The sequence below is a fragment of the Podarcis vaucheri genome (genome assembly GCF_965113315.1).
Source record: "Podarcis vaucheri genome assembly, chromosome: 4".
Taxonomy (NCBI): domain Eukaryota; kingdom Metazoa; phylum Chordata; class Lepidosauria; order Squamata; family Lacertidae; genus Podarcis; species Podarcis vaucheri.
In genome coordinates this window covers 5,086,189-5,100,033 of record NC_138762.1, presented here as the reverse complement: position 1 = coordinate 5,100,033, position 13,845 = coordinate 5,086,189, and the positions used below count along the sequence as shown (strand labels likewise).

Genomic DNA, 13,845 nt, shown 5'->3' with positions numbered 1-13,845 from the left:
AAAAATGGATGCTTGGCTCTAGTGGGGGTCCTCACCTGGGGGTCCTCTGGAGTTGCTCCCCACCCCCACCCCACCCTCACCCCACCTCCACTCCCTGCTTCTGTCTCCTTTTCTGCAATCCCTGCCGCTGTCCAGACAGATTTGTGGGGTGAGGTCTCCTTTTCTTTGCCCTGAGGGCCAGGAATGTATCTGGCCAACCCCCAGAGTGCCAAATGGGCGGGGCCAAAGACATTCCCCTTGATTTTTTGTTGTTCTATTATATAGCTTAACGCAAATTGGTTTGCAATGTAACACCCAGACTGTGGCCTGGTATCTCTCTGTTTATTCCTGGCCTCTCTTTTCTACTTTTCCTTCCTTCATCCCCGTTGTTCTTATTTTAGGGGGGGGGCTAGTGTTCACCTCCTCCTCCAGCTTTGCAAAACCATTTGCACGTTTCCTCTGTTGTGCAATGAGGCTGAGCGATGTCACACAGAGTTAAAGTCCCAGGGACTCCTTTGTTTAAAGAAGGGAGATCTTTTCTGAAAGGGGGGGGCGGAGGGTCAAATGAGTTTGGGTTCCTCTGATCTGCAGGAAGGAGAGCGCGGCAGACCTGGCCCCTCCCTGGCAGGACCCTCTCCTCCCTGACTTGGGGTCCCCCCCCACACATGAGCAAATCAGCCCCCCCCAGGCCTCCTCCCCTGCTGCAGCCCTGGGACCCCCCCCCCGTCTCCCCACTGCACCCTCTGGGGGGAGAGAGAGGAGACTCACCCTTAGCTGGCAACCTTCCCTTTTTTGCGGGAATTTCCCTTATTCCAGCGCCCTTTCCCGCTGCTTCCTGCTGCTATCCCGGATTGGTAGACAGGTGAGGCTGCTGGTCCCTTATTTTCAAATCTGAAAGTTGACAGCTATGGACTCACCAGATCCCAGGAGGGGAGGGCGAGGCAGCCCTTGCAGGAGGGACCCCAAAGCAAGGGAAGGACTGGGGAGGGAGGGGCCTTGGCTCTGGAGGACCAGCCCCCCCCCGTGCGCTTCCTGTCCTCTCTAGGAAGGCAGCTCAGTTCCCTTTAACTCTTGCCAAGCCGAGTCCTCCCTCGCTCAGCCCTCTCTCAGATTCTTATTATTTTTATGCATTTAGGGGGGCAGCTGCCAATGCCCAGATATCCTTTTGGAGCGCGAGGCTCTTGGCTGGGCTCTGAGCATCTCCCTCCCTTGGCCAGAAACCAGAGGAAGAGCTTGCAGGGAAAAGGGCTTTGCAGGAGGCAAGGAAGCTCCTCCTAGAATTCAGGAGTGGAGAGATAGGAGGGGATCCCAGGGACATCTAGTCCAACCCAAAGCAAGAGGGGGCCGGGTCTAGTTCCCTAAACAGGCAGCCCTGCTTAGGGAAGCTTTCAATGTTTAAAAGGTTATTGTGTTTTAGTGTTTGATTGGAAGCCACCCAAAGTGGCTGGGGAAACCCAGACATATGAGTGGGGTATAAATAATAAATTTTATTATTATTATTATTATTATTATTATTATTATTACAACCCCCAGCAAGGCAGGAATCTCAGCTAAAGCATCCGTGGCAGACGGCCATCCGATCTCTGCTTAGAAACCTCCAAGGATAGAATCATAGAATCATAGAGTTGGAAGAGACCACAAGGGCCATGGAGTCCAACCCCCTGCCAAGCAGGAAACACCATCAGAGCACTCCTGACATATGGTTGTCAAGCCTCTGCTTAAAGACCTCCAAAGTAGGTGTTACGGAAAATCTGGGTGCGTATCTACCCTGCCACCCAGCCAATCGGACCAAGTCCGTGGATTCTAGCGGAAGAAAAGGAAGCTCAGCCGGACGCAGGAGCAAAATGCGAAGATCCAAGTTTATTGCGCAACAGGTTCAAGACGAGATTGAACCCCGAGAATGGGGCGACATAAACTTTTAAAAGTTCCCACCAAGTCCCATAACACAGTGCGAGAAACGTCATGAATACATTATGGGAAGGTTGGATTTCATGGGTTACATCATGAATACATTACACACGTCATGAATATGTCAGAGAAAAGGTGGGGTTAGACTAATTTACATTTGAGGAAAGGGAGGGGGAATATGCAGAGCGAGGGTCATACACAAATATACATTTCATGAGTACCGGTGGCGGTGAGACAATGGGTTACTGATATGCACTGTCTGCCACCTGGTATTGCCCGGGGGACGGGCTGGGCAGAGCGATCTGACAGGATTAAGGAGTTCCTGTGTACGTGACTTGCCGTCTCGAGGATTATGGAGTCGGCCAACATCATGGAGTCCTGGGGAAACTGAGTCGAATGACACCAAGAGCAAGAAAATTGGAGCTGCGGTTGATTTTATATGAATTTTGAAAGGTTCTGATGACTTTCAGTCCGTTCCGTAGCCTAGATCAAAAGCGGAAGCAGAATGTATCCATTCTTGCAGAAATGGATACATTGTAACAAGGGTTTGACAGTTTTACGAGGTCGGGAGTTTCGGTTCTATTGTTCTCGCCATGGGGGGCCGTCAGCAGCTCGTCAGGAGGTTAAATGAGGCGTGCAAGAGCTCCCTGAGCTAGCTCCTGCAGGACGAATGCATGGCTGTGATTGGCCAAAGCGCGGCCATAGGAATAAGCGGAGAAGGGAAACACTCGGTCTACTCATTCTAAGTATGGAGCGCAGATAGGCATAGGAAAGGATAGGGAATATATATATACTCGAGCTTATTTCGCTCGGGAAAAGGTCTGGGAAACATGTGGTGCTTGTGCAACGGTGAAGGGGGTTCGAGGGTGGGTGTGCGGTGGTACCCTTGAGGTCATCGCCTCGGACCGCCAAAAGGAAGGGAGGAAATAGGCACCCCCCCCCTCAGTCCGTATCAGTCCCCCATTCGGAGATAGATTTGCATTAAAGTTCTGTAAGAACTTGCAAATCCTTTCTCCGCACCATTTGAGCACTAAATTTCGGTGATCTCATATTCACCTTCTCCCAAATGTCTCATCTGTACATAGTCTGGGAAAGTGGGAGCATGTCGGGAGCGGGAATAGGCTCGAAGAGGAAAGGAGGTAGCAGAAGCAGAATGACGGAGGAGAGAGCAGCAAGGGGTAATACAATGCATAGTACAACATAGGATAGAGACACAGAGGAAAACAGTTAAAATGATGAACAACACGACTTTCAATAGTTGTCTGAGCCATCCCAGCTTGGGCAACCATCCCCATAAGTCTACGTCGGATAGCCCCTCATGCTGGATGTCGTGGAGTTTCCCTGCTAGTTCATGAATGTTATTTAAATGTCCAGTTATATTTAAGGTCTGGTCAGTCACGTATGTACAGCACTCTGTGCCTATTAATGCACAGGTACCTCCTTGACTGGACAAGAGGAAGTCTGTCGCGATCCTCGTCTGTAGGCTCAATTGTCTTACCTCGGATAGTTCCGACATGAGAGAGTCTGTGATCTGAGTCGCCTCCTGCATGAACTTAAGGAGGATGTCGGTGAGTCGGAGAATATCCACGTGGTTTGAACCGGCACCGTAGGCGGGGAAGAGTGCTCGGCCTACGGTCTCTCCATTCGCAGCAACGTCTGACAGGTCTGACAGCTCTTTTTGCTCCCTTTTGTTCCGTTGTCTTCCAGGCGGTAGGTGTGGTAATATTCTAATTCCGGGAACGATGTAGCCGATGAAGCAGGATCCGGACATGTGTGGGCTCACCCATGTATAGGCGCGGTGCCCACACACCCAGAATAGGCCGCTGAGGTAAGATTCCATTCGGCCTGAAGCAAAGGTTTGTAGTAGCTTGGTGTCTGCGGGTTGTGGTTTCCAGTCCAAGGGATGTCCAACCGCAGCGGCCCAGGCAACAGTAAGATTAGGAAAAGTTCGGGAGTCCCTTGTGTTAGAGACAGTGACCAGTCCAGTTGGTAGGATTTCCAAAGTGTTGGTGCATGTACTGGATCCGATGAAGGTTCCTTCCCCTGAGAAGCTGCGGCAAAGGGGTCCCTTCGTAGGGCCGGTGAGGTAGAGGTATTGATGTGTTAAGTTGAGTGCGGTCAGGTTCCAGGAGGTAACATTTCCGGAACGGAACTGTTCTAGGGTCACTGGTACAGGGACCAGTGGGAGGCTCTGTTGGAGATGGCTGGGTGCGTGAGCGCAAATCCAGCAGTCCGGGTAGGGTGACTCCTTCGCCACCTGGCTGAGAAGCTTAATATAGGAGTTTTGCTCCCAGGATGACAGGAGGTCTTCTCCCGGGAGTGCCGGGTCGGCGCCGAATTGTCGGGGTGCTGTGCCAACCGGATGGAGGGGGTCGGTGGTGTTCAGTAGTCGCCTATCCCTGGCGATACCGCCGCATCGCAGGGGTCCGACGTGGTCCCATGAGGGGGAGCGCGAGGGGTGTAAGGAATGGTGCCACCCTTCGAGATATTCAGCCCCTCTCCACTCATGAGTGACCCCTAAGTCCCATAGGCAGCAGAACCGTCGTAGGCAGAGTCCTTGGAGTTGGGGCTTCCGGGTTTCTGGGGTGGAGCGGAGGCACTGGAAGCCGAAAATCAAGTTTCCAGAGGGGTGGCTTGATTCCGTATAAGCGTGAGTAGCCCCTCCTGTCTCGACTTCGGTCCAGTTTGGGGTTTGCGAGACCTCCCCGTTCTCGTAAAGAAGGTAAGTCCCATTTCTGCAGGTCAGCCGGTAAGAGGAGTGGTCAAGAGTGAGAGCCGCAGAGCCGACACGATGTAAATCCTTGTTTCGAATGAAAAGTTCCCAATATTCGTTTTCGGCGAGTTGGGGAACTAGGGAATGGCGCAGCAAGGTCCGGGACTCGGGAAGGCAGAAATCAAAGTCCCCCATTCGATCAGGGTTAGACCTTCCCGTCTCGACCTCATGATAGTCCAAGAAGTGGTAGTTTGTTCGTAATCCTGTGCAGTGGTCTGATGAGGTAGACGTGACCCAGGATAAGGTGGCGAGGAGAAGGGCGGTGGTGACCAGGCGCATGGCTCGGATGCGTGAGCGAACGAAGGCGCCGGACAGGGTGAGGCTGTAAAGCGAAGGTATCAAATAGCGCTGTTGAACGGTGCTGTCAGATGAACTGTCAAAGGCGAAGCTGTCAAGCGAAGCAAGGTGTCAATGGAGCTGTCAAACGAAGCAGGCTGTCAATGGAGCTGTCAAACGAAGCAGGCTGTCAATGGAGCTGTCAAACGAAGCAAACTGTCAATGGAGCTGTCAAACGAAGCAAGCTGTCAATGGAGCTGTCAAACGAAGCAAGCTGTCAATGGAGCTGTCAAACGAAGCAAGCTGTCAATGGAGCTGTCAAACGAAGCAAGCTGTCAATGGAGCTGTCAAGCGTGGTTGTCGGCGCGTCTGAAACGTAGCTTGATGGTGTTGGTATCTGGGATGATTTCAGACGTCCAGTTGGGTGTCGCGGTGTCTGGTCCGGTCTGTTGGGCCCGACTTTGGCCCCGATCGGCTGGTCCGGTCTGTTGAGCCCGACTTTGGCCCCGATCGGCTGGTCCGGTCTGTTGAGCCCGACCTTGGCCCCGATCAACTGGTCCGGTCTGTTGAGCCCGACCTTGGCCCCGATCAACTGGTCCGGTCCGTTGGTCGTCGTCGTCAATATATGAGGTCGGTAAAGCCGGTGGAGTCGAAAAGGTGAAGTCCTCGCCGTTGCTTTCTTCCGTCTCCTGTGGAGGGGGTGAGGACTTGCACCTAGTGTGATGTAACCAGGAATTCTTCTCACCTACTTTCACGGCGGTTGGCGATGTCAAGAGTACTTGGTAGGGACCTTCCCACGCGGGTTGGAGTGGTTCTTTCTGGTAGACCTTGACGAGGATCCAGTCGCCCGGGTGGAAGGAGTGAGCGTGGACGTCGATGGGAAGATTCTGTCCCTCGATGGCCGCGTAGTGGTGGAGACGCTGTAGCTGTGTCTGGAGCTGAATAACATAATTAGTAAGTTCTGCCTCCCCGAGCTCCAGTTCCGATAGTGGGAATAGGGTGTTGTAGACGGGAGGAGGTCTCCCGAATAAGAGTTCGAATGGGGAGAGTTTCAAACGTCCGGTTGGGGCGCTGCGGATGTTATGAAGAACTAGTGGGAGTGCATTGACCCATTTTAGGCCAGTGAGCTCGCAAAGTTTGCCCAACTGTATCTTTATTTCCTGGTTCATACGTTCCACTTGGCCAGAAGATTGTGGGTGGTATGGGGTGTGGAGGTCCCATTTGATTTGGAGTGATTTGGCCACTAATTGCACCACTTCTGCAGTAAAGTGGGTCCCCCTATCGCTGTCTAGGCGACGGGGTATGCCATAGCGGGGAATAATGTCCTGTAGGAGGGCCCTGGCAACTACGGATGCGGTGGCCTTTCTGCAAGGGAATCCCTCCACCCACGAGGAAAATTGGTCAACGATAATCAAAGCATGCTTAAAGCCTTGGCATTGGGGCAGATCAATGAAATCAAGCTGCAAGTTCTCAAAGGGGACAAAGGTCCATGGTCTGGCTCCAGGCGGCCTCCTGGGTTGACGCTTAGGATTGAAGCGCTGGCAGGTAATGCAATTCTTTGATGCTGCTGCTGCTGCGGCAGCTATCCCGGGTGCGTACCAAGATCTAATTACATGTTCCATTAATCTCCCTTTTCCCCAATGTGTTCGCTGATGAAGAAACCTCGCTACTTTTGGAGTCCAGGCCTTTGGAAGGACGGGTCTTCCATCGGGGAGGACCCAGATACCCTGTTGTTCGGTGGCACCTATCGATTCCCACGTAGCCTTCTCATCCCCTGGGGCAGATTTGTAAATTTCTGTGAGGTCTAGGTCTGCTGGCAGTTGGAGGGCTTGGAACTCGGATTCGTTGTTAGGGGTGCGTAAGGCTGCCATCTGTGCGGCTTTGTCGGCTCGTCTGTTTCCTTTAGAAACTGAGTCTCTGCCCTTGGTATGGGCCTTGCAGTGGACAACGGCTATAGCGGCAGGTAGGTGGATCGCTGTGAGAAGTCGCTCAACCAGGGCGGCGTGCGAGATTTGAGACCCAGCAGCGGTTAGAAAGCCTCTTTGGAGCCAAATTTGGCCAGTTGTGTGCACCAAGCCGAAACAGTATTTACTATCCGTATAAATGGTTATCCGCTTCCCTTCACCAATCTCGCAGGCACGCAGCAGCGCAATTAGCTCGGCGGCTTGGGCACTGTACTGAGAGTTAATTGGATTTGACTCTATTATTTCGAAGTCGGAGACCACCGCGTACCCGGTCTTCCTGACCCCGTCGATCACTTTAGAGCTACCATCGGTATATAATATTAGGTCCGGGTTCTCCAGGGGAAGATGATCTAAGTCTTCACGGGGCTTTTCGGCTTGCCGGACTATAGTGGTGCAGTCATGATGCGGGGTGCCATCATCGGGAAGGGGTAGTAGGGTAGCGGGGTTTAGCGAGTTGACACGTTTAATGGTGACATTGGTTGGAGTTAGTAGGAGGGCTTCGTAGCGGTTGAGGCGGGAGTTGGAGAAATGGTGACATCCTTTTAGGGTTAGGAGGGTTGAGACTGAATGGGGAACGTGGAGGGTGATTTCGTGGCCTAGAACCGTCTCTTGGGCTTTCTCGAGGAGGACAGCGGCGGCAGCAATGGCTCTGAGGCAACTGATAGCCCCTTTGGCAGTATTGTCAAGTTGTAGACTATAATATGCTACTGGCCTCTCTTGGTCGCGGAATGGTTGGGTTAGGACCCCAGAGGCTACCCCCATTTGTTCGTGGATGAACAAGTTGAAAGGGATTCGGTAGTCGGGTAATCCTAGGGCAGGAGCAGATCTGAGTTCCCGTTTTAGTCGTTCAAAAGAGCTGTAAGCTTCATCTTCCCAGACTAAGGTGTCTGGGTGGTCCTGGCGGGTCATGGCAGTTAAGGGCTTCGTTATTTCACTGTAACCAGCGATCCATGCCCGGCAGAAGCCGGCCATGCCAAGGAAGCCGCGGAGCTGTCGCTTTGTTCTTGGGAGGGGAATTTTAGTGACTGCCTCAATCCTGTCAGTGGCTAGACTTCTGGTCCCTACTCCCAAGATGTGTCCGAGATACTTGACTTCTTGCTTACAATATTGGAGTTTCTTAGGAGACACTTTATGTCCCTTCTTTGCTAATTCTGATAGGAGGCATTTAGTATCTATCTTACACGCCTCCTCACTGGTAGAGCATAATAAAATATCGTCCACGTAGAGAAGCAGGGTGGAACTGGCCGGTAGGTGGATGTCCTCTAAGTCCTGATGTAACACGGCCGAAAAAATGGCGGGTGACTCTACATAGCCTTGGGGCAGTCTGGTCCACGTTAATTGGCTGGGCCCCCAGGTAAATGCAAAAAGGAATTGGCTGGCTGGATCTAGGGGTATGCTGAAGAAGGCAGAACACAGGTCCGCAGCGGAGTACCAAGTCGTCCCTGCTGGAATGGCGTTTAGGAGGGAGTTGGGGTTGCCAACTACCGGGTGTCGGGGAATCACGAATTGGTTCACTAATCTCAAGTCCTGCACAAAACGGTACCGTATAGGTGCCCCCTCCTTAGCGGGTTTCTTGACCGGGAGAACTGGGGTATTACAGGGTGAAGCGCATGGGACTAGAATCCCCTTTTCGAGGAAGTCCTCAATCATGGGTGTTAGGCCTTCTATGGCTTCTTTGGGCAGAGGGTATTGCTTGGTGCATGGGAAGGGTAAGTCGCTTCGGTAAGTGATCTTAACCGGAGTGGCGGAGAGTAAGAGTCCCACTGAGGTTGATTCAGTGCCCCATAGGGAGGGGGGCAATTCGTTTTCCAGTTCTAAAGGGAGTTCGGGAAACTGTTGGTCCGCTTTGGATTCCTGAACGATACCCTGGAAAATGGGAATGGAGTTCCCTGGCATATGTAGGTAAATGCCAACCGGGGAGCATTTTATGGTGGCATTAAGTTTGCAGAGGAGGTCTCTGCCGAGGAGGTTGACTGGGCTGCTTGTTAATAGGAAAGTGTGTTCCGCTAGTAATGGTCCGAGGGTGACCTTGGCCGGTCGCGAGAGCGGGCAAGTGCGGGGTATCCCATCCAGTCCCATTACTTTCTTGGTTACTGTCCCTGGTTCCAGGTGACTGTCGGTTAGGGTGGAATAGGTGGCCCCTGTGTCCAGTAGACATTGGTAAGGGTGGCCGTCTATCTCGATAGTACAGACCGGGTCCTCGGGTGACAATGTAAGGACAGGGCAGATGGTTTGGGTCTGATCGGGATCCCCTTCTAATTGTCAATAAGTGTTCTGATCATCGGGAGGTGGTTGGTTTGGAGGGTGCAAGGGAGGAGCAGTAGCATTCGCCCAAGGGTGGGCAGGCTGGTCTATGGCTGGCAGTTGGGTGGCCGGCATTTGGGTCCGGGGTCCCGGTTGTGGTCGGGATTGAGGGATCGGGTTCGAGACCGCCGGTGGGGTATAAGCCGCTGGGTTGTGGTTGCTGTAGCCTGGGGTTACGTTGGCTTGCGGGGAGAAAGGAGGGTGGGTGATCCGTACAGGGAAAGGCTTAGGCTCCTGTCCCCCGTAGGGTGTCGCATTTAGGTAGGGGCAGAATCTTTTTATGTGTCCCTCTTCCTGGCAGTAATAGCATCCTCCAGTCCCCGGTCCCCATTGCCTATAGGGATTTGGGGTTCCTCCTCCACGGATTCCCTTTCCTCGAGGGAATCCCCTGCCTCGATTAGGACCATAGGCAGGTTCCATGCTTAAGGCTAGTATTTGTTCGACCTCGGGCTTTGTTTCCTTCTTCTTTCTTTCATCCCGAGAGTTGTAGACAGATTTTGCGATGGACAAGATTTCACTTACGCTCTTTCCATCGTATCCAATTTGGAGATTCAGAGCTTTCCTGATATCTGGGCAAGCCTGATCCTTGAAGAACCCTTTAATGATTACTTCATGCTGTGGGTTGTTGGGGTCTATTCCTCCCCATGTTTTAATGGCAGAGACCAATCTAGTGTAATAATCGGACGGGTGTTCATTTGGTCCCTGCATGACCGACTGGACTTTGGTCCAATTAACGGTGCGTTGTCCGGCGGCCTTTACACCGTCCAAAATGGCCTTTTTAAATAGGTTTAAGCACCAAATACCGTTAGTGGTATTATAGTCCCATTCTGGTTCTACTCTGAGACATTGTGCTGTGAGCGCTTGCAATCCCTGAGGCCGTCCCCTTTGGTAGTCAGGTAGTTCTATGGCTTCCCCAGCTTTAGTTAGAATGTCCGCTTTCTCCGCCTCGTTGAAGAGGGCATTCAGAAGGACGTGGACATCGGGCCAGGTGGGATTGTGTGTGGAGAAGATAGCGCTGACCTGGCGGTGGCATTTGTCCGGGTCATCCCTCAATGAGGGCATCTGGTTTGACCAAGTTACCAGGTCTGAGGTATAGAAGGGTTGATGCGTGTAAACCATCCGCGGGGGCCCATCAGGGTCGAGAGGAGGAATGGGCAGGGCCCTTAAGGGCATCTGGACCGCAGTAGAACTCACGGTGGAGCTTACTTGGTCAGAAGTCCCCGGAGTCTCTTTATCACGGCCCCGGGTCCCTTTTTCGGAGCCTTGAGGTTCCGTGGGAGCGGGTTTATTCCCGACTTGGGTAGAGTCCTCAATGGTGTTGTGGTGAGTAGAGGAGGGGATTTTAGTTTTAGCTTGTCCGGGGTTTTTAACTTGTTTGGCCCCCCCCTTGTCCTTTTTCGCTTGTAGTCGTGTGACCCTCCTATTTTCGGTGTCTTGTGCCTCATCCTCCTCCCCCGTTTCCTCCCCACTACTGGAGTCGCTGTCGCTGGATGTCGGGGCTTGCGGCGGTGGTCCTTGATAGTAAAAGGGGACCAGGGTCTGTCGTACATCGTCATCTTCGTAAGGGGGGGGCATTGGCAGTCGCCCGGGATTTAATATAGGCAATTGGTAAGATGTTGTTCCCTTTGGGGCTTGGAGCATTCTCCTTACGGCCTCAAAGGTGGCCAGGTATTCTAACTGGCGGGGTTTTTCTTCTATCAGGGCTTTCCTTAGGTGGTTCAAGCGTTCTTCATTAAACGAACCCCCCGGTGGCCACCGCAGTTCGGGTCTGGCGGAGGCAGTCCTGGCGGGCCAGGTTCCGGAGCAGAGGTCCTCTAGTTTTTCCTTAGATAACAATTTGTGGCCAGGAATCGACTTCCAACACGCGATGACAAATTGAAGAGGGGAGTCGGGATCCTTCTGGGAACGGGATGGCTTCCGGGAAGCCTTCCTCCCAGAATGAGTCCGCTCGTGTTTGGAAGCCTGGGTACCCATAGTATACTTCACGCGTGTCTAGATAGGAAAGAGGAGAGGGGAGGGGGTCGATAAGGATTCGTGGGTCTAGGGTTATTCGACAAAGGACTAGTAAAATGAAAGGTCTTTAGTCGCTTGGCAACTTCCTAGGGAGGTTTTTAAGAGCTCTAGCTATCCGGTATTCCTTACTTCCTTTTCCTTAACCATTCACCTGGGGTCCCTTTTCCACTCTGCCGATCCCGCCCAATTCCTCATGGGCTATTCCCTCCTGGCAACCTCCTACCTATCGTCACAACTCAGGAAAGGGGCCCTACTGAACGCCCGCACCGTGCGGTGCCAGATCGGGTGGTCCCTGGACAGAGGTTTGGGTCGAAAATCCCCCTTGCTTTCGGAAGCGGGCTTACAGTACACGTGGTATTGTAGCCCGACCGGTGCGGCTGGGATTGGGATAGAAAGCAAGACCACTTCCTGCCCCCTAGAAAGGACGCTCGGGAAGATCGGAAAGAGAGCTCCAACCCCTTGCTTTCAACTGGGATGCCCGTTTGCGGAGAGTCGGCTATCTTTCAAGTCGGGTCTCTCCGTCTTACCTTTCGGGCTCCCAATTGGTGCGGCTGGCTGGAGGGTTTAGATAAAGAGATAGAGCTCAGAACCCCCCTTTGGGTCGAGCAGCGGTCCACGGTCTCTCTCACTGACTGGACCAAGAGAAAGGCAAGAAGGTACGATAGAGAGGAGGGCAGAGAATTCAGTTGCCAGGAGACTTCCACCCCTTCCCACCAGTGCACTGGATTTTCCTATACTCACGCGTCTTCCCGTCGATCCGATCCCGGGATCGATGAATGAGCCGGCTGGATCCCTTTTGCTCCCCGGCTGAACTCCTGGGGCTTCCGATTACCGCCCGGGAGATGGCCGGAGGTCCAAAAGGGTCTTCTCGGGCAAATTGGCCCGCAGCCGGCTGAAGAATTCGGGGCCTCCGGTCAGCAACCCGGGAGAACCGCCAGCCCCACGTTGGGCGCCAAGCTGTTACGGAAAATCTGGGTGCGTATCTACCCTGCCACCCAGCCAATCGGACCAAGTCCGTGGATTCTAGCGGAAGAAAAGGAAGCTCAGCCGGACGCAGGAGCAAAATGCGAAGATCCAAGTTTATTGCGCAACAGGTTCAAGACGAGATTGAACCCCGAGAATGGGGCGACATAAACTTTTAAAAGTTCCCACCAAGTCCCATAACACAGTGCGAGAAACGTCATGAATACATTATGGGAAGGTTGGATTTCATGGGTTACATCATGAATACATTACACACGTCATGAATATGTCAGAGAAAAGGTGGGGTTAGACTAATTTACATTTGAGGAAAGGGAGGGGGAATATGCAGAGCGAGGGTCATACACAAATATACATTTCATGAGTACCGGTGGCGGTGAGACAATGGGTTACTGATATGCACTGTCTGCCACCTGGTATTGCCCGGGGGACGGGCTGGGCAGAGCGATCTGACAGGATTAAGGAGTTCCTGTGTACGTGACTTGCCGTCTCGAGGATTATGGAGTCGGCCAACATCATGGAGTCCTGGGGAAACTGAGTCGAATGACACCAAGAGCAAGAAAATTGGAGCTGCGGTTGATTTTATATGAATTTTGAAAGGTTCTGATGACTTTCAGTCCGTTCCGTAGCCTAGATCAAAAGCGGAAGCAGAATGTATCCATTCTTGCAGAAATGGATACATTGTAACAAGGGTTTGACAGTTTTACGAGGTCGGGAGTTTCGGTTCTATTGTTCTCGCCATGGGGGGCCGTCAGCAGCTCGTCAGGAGGTTAAATGAGGCGTGCAAGAGCTCCCTGAGCTAGCTCCTGCAGGACGAATGCATGGCTGTGATTGGCCAAAGCGCGGCCATAGGAATAAGCGGAGAAGGGAAACACTCGGTCTACTCATTCTAAGTATGGAGCGCAGATAGGCATAGGAAAGGATAGGGAATATATATATACTCGAGCTTATTTCGCTCGGGAAAAGGTCTGGGAAACATGTGGTGCTTGTGCAACGGTGAAGGGGGTTCGAGGGTGGGTGTGCGGTGGTACCCTTGAGGTCATCGCCTCGGACCGCCAAAAGGAAGGGAGGAAATAGGCACCCCCCCCCTCAGTCCGTATCATAGGAGACTCCACCACACTCCTTGGCAGCAAATTCCACTGTCGAACAGCTCTTACTGTCAGGAAGTTCTTCCTAATGTTTAGGTGGAATCTTCTTTCTTGTAGTTTGGATCCATTGCTCCGTGTCCGCTTCTCTGGAGCAGCAGAAAACAACCTTTCTCCCTCCTCTACGTGACATCCTTTTATATATTTGAACATGGCTATCATATCACCCCTTAACCTCCTCTTCTCCAGGCTAAACATGCCCAGCTCCCTTAGCCGTTCCTCATAAGGCATTGTTTCCAGGCCTTTGACCATTTTGGTTGCCCTCCTCTGGACACGTTCCAGTTTGTCAGTGTCCTTGAATTGTGGTGCCCAGAACTGCACACAGTACTCCAGGTGTGGTCTGACCAGAGCAGAATACAGTGGCACTATTACTTCCCTTGATCTAGATGCTATACTCCTATTGATGCAGCCCAGAATTGCATTGGCTTTTTTAGCTGCCGCGTCACACTGTTGGCTCATGTCAAGTTTGTGGTCAACCAACACTCCTAGATCTCCATGAGTC

General features: G+C 52.5%; 2 protein-coding genes across 8 annotated transcripts in view; both read right to left on the bottom strand.

Moving 5' to 3' along the window:
- LOC309530327 (uncharacterized protein) overlaps nucleotides 1-889 on the bottom strand; it is a 73,384-nt gene extending 72,495 nt beyond the window's left edge. The window contains exon 1 of the mRNA XM_082219165.1: nucleotides 748-889. The gene's annotated coding sequence lies outside the window, so the exon portion shown is untranslated. The remainder of the gene's footprint in view (nucleotides 1-747) is intronic.
- LOC309530321 (uncharacterized protein) overlaps nucleotides 1-13,845 on the bottom strand; it is a 275,292-nt gene that overhangs the window by 11,793 nt on the left and 249,654 nt on the right. The window lies entirely within an intron of this gene.